Below are 3,130 nucleotides of genomic sequence, written 5' to 3'. Positions count from 1 at the left end.
ATTTCCATAGTAACAAGGGGAATTCCTGTCAGTTTTACATACTTGTTAGAATAATTACCATATATTAAGAAGGAAGACTTAATTGAATATAGAATATAGAGAAATTACTGATTACCATGGAGTTATCTTTTTTTTTTTTTTTTTTTTTTTTTTTCCTACCATACCATATTATTCAGTTACTCTATTAGATGTAAAAATTGGAAAACAACATTCAGCAAGTTGTCTGCACAGTGAGGGTTTCTGCCAGTAAAATATGCGGAGAGACTTTTCATCTGCATGGTGCTTATAGCACAGAAGTAGCCAAAGAAATGCACTCTCATCTGCTTTACCAGTGTCTGATTAGCAGCCTCTCATGTCAGAACAGCCTGGCTTCAAATGAGGTATTCTTGGTTTATACCATAAGAAAGCAATCAGGTTGTATTCCTGGGTTTTAAACAACTAATAACAGCTGGTAAATAGTTAAACATGTAAGACATCTTGCTGTGGAGAGCAGCAATTAGGTTTTAGACATCTACTGAAATCTCTTATGCTGTTGCTCTGACTTTGTCTGGCTTTTTATCTGACTTAAAGATACACCCAATTTCAGTAGAGTGTCTGCTATGCTATAAAATGAAGGCTTAACTAACTGTTATTTACTTTAATAGTTTTCAGATTGCATCCCACATGGCTACAAAAAGGGAACCGTCAGCTATATTTACAATGTCAAGAAAGACAACTTTTTTTTCATTAAGCTTTCATCTTGTTTGCTCCCTTAAAAACACTAAAAATGAATAGAAAAGAATTTCCTGGGGAAAACTCTGAAACACTTAGATAAAATAGAAGGAAATGACAGTGAAAGAGAATGACAGGCCTGTGTGTCATGGATGGGGGTGGGAAACTTCAAATTATGAAGCAGAGGGTAAGAAGCAAAGTGTTTCTTAGTAGTCAGTGGCTAAAAAGTCATGACATTATTAATCATTTGTATAGGACAAGAAATGTGCATGGCTCTGTACTGTGAAAGATAAACAAATAGATGGATCTGTCATGAGTTTACATTTAAAAGGAAGGGGAAAAGTCAAAGGAACACAGTACAACACATATAACCATCTGAGCTTTCAAGTTTTAGAGAAGAGTTAAAGTTTTTATTAGGCCAGAAGTGACTACAGTTGAGAAAATTCCTGAATAACTTGTCAGAGAAATGTGTTTCAAATCAACCCATTTCTATCCCCAAAAGCTGTATTGATTTCAATTATTTTTTTTGCAGTCAGAAATGTTTTTACTTCAATAAAGATGAAAATTTGTTTTCTGTAATCTGCTCCAAAAAAAAAAAAAAGTTATTATTTGATATTATTAGATGATATTACATAAGTAATGTACATATGTACACTGTTCATTTTAGTGTTTCTGGGCACCTGTTACCTTGTGCTTCTTGCCACCTCTTAGCTCTTCATTTTTTTAGACTAAAACATGATTTAAGTTTTTCTTTATTTTTAAACACTTTGGGGAGAAGAGGCTGTATTTATGCTACCTACCTTTATCCAGGTAAATTAGCTGCTTGTTGGGAAGCCAGTTTCCTTGCATAGCCAGCGAAGAGATGTATGCATATTTGTTTTCTTTGATGGCTATGGATGGTGATTCACAAGAACAGGAAGAGTAAATTTGGAGGCTGAGACAATGACTGTCCTCCACCTGCTAAAAGGGGATCCCACAAAAGTGTGAGTGCAGAAAGGGCTATTCTAACGCAATTTTCAGTGACATAAAAAGGACTTGTTACCCTGTTGTTACTGATCATATCAGTACTGAGCAGATCTCATTCATTTTTAGACTGAAGACAGGCTATTGCACTAAAAATGATGTGAAAATGAATCAACGGAATCATCCATGAAGTGAATAAGTGTAAAAAAATATAATTATGAAGTAATTTCAGAACAAAATCAGAATCTGAAAAACATGGAAATGTTTTTTGTTGGTAGTGGTGGTGGTTTTCTTTTTTTCAGTACCAAGACTCCTAGGGTTTCTAATTCCACAAATATTCATTTTCCTCCAGATTAATAATAATAAAAACTCAAATGTCATTCCCATTAAACTTGATTTCTAAGCTTCAGCCAGCTTTAGGGACAATCAAGCAGTGTGCTCATGCCACTTTCCCATTGATGAATTAAACAAACTCTTTTATTTGATTTCTAAACTAGACTAGCTAGTGACGTGTCACCCTCCCAAGTGACAAAGCATTTACTAAATTGCAGTGCTCATGAGTTGTATCAACCACTGCTGCTAAGAGCAAATTTGGCAGAAGGATTGTATTGTTAAACCCTTCTGTTCTGTATATCACCAGCTGGAGTTATTTTTCAGAACAATGCTGAGTGCATATTGCATATTGCTTCAAGCATGTCAGCACATATTAATATTACACTGACCAGCCATATTTCATTTTTGTGGATGTAATGAAAGGAGTCAGGGGGGTAATATTTATATTTTTGACACAAAAAGTGACCCTCAAGGCTTTGAAACTAGATTAATTTTAAAGTAGATTACTTAAACTGTGTTTGGTTCCTATTTTTTACATTGTTTTTCAGAATTAATTTTTCTGTATCTTAATTCAAATTCAAAAGGAAATTAATCAAATTCAAGGTATCTAACTACATAACAACCTAAAGCTGTAAAAGCGTTCCACTTTATATGAACAGGTTTAGTTAATCCAGATCCCTCTTCTCAATTCTGATCATTCAAGCTGTCAGTTGAGTTTCTGAGTATATTAACTTGTTTTCTTATGATAAACACAACAATGCTAGACTGGAGGATGCTGGGTGCTCCCAGAGCTCATAACTGATATGTTGATGGTCTCAGTACTCAGGATAGCTGACTAACTGGCTAGTAGTCTCACATAAAGTCACCAAGAAAATAATTAAGTACTCTTTTGTTTAGCAAAAAAGGAAACACTAGAAACTGCTACATGAATCAAAGACCGGTGAGGTAGTGAGGTTTTAAGGAAAAGTTGGACTGTACCAGTCAAAAAGCTTTCTCTGGGACATTCTGCAAAAGTAGGTGGTGTGTTCTGACTCAATTCAATTACAAAGGTGCATAAGCGTGAGTGAGAAATGAACCTAACAAAAAAGGCAGTCAAAAAAAAAAAGCCAGATCCAGCCAAGGA

The sequence above is a fragment of the Aythya ferina genome, assembly GCF_964211825.1.
Source record: "Aythya ferina genome assembly, chromosome: Z".
Classification (NCBI taxonomy): domain Eukaryota; kingdom Metazoa; phylum Chordata; class Aves; order Anseriformes; family Anatidae; genus Aythya; species Aythya ferina.
The sequence above is the reverse complement of the archived record's forward strand: the minus strand, read 5'-3'. Positions refer to the sequence as shown.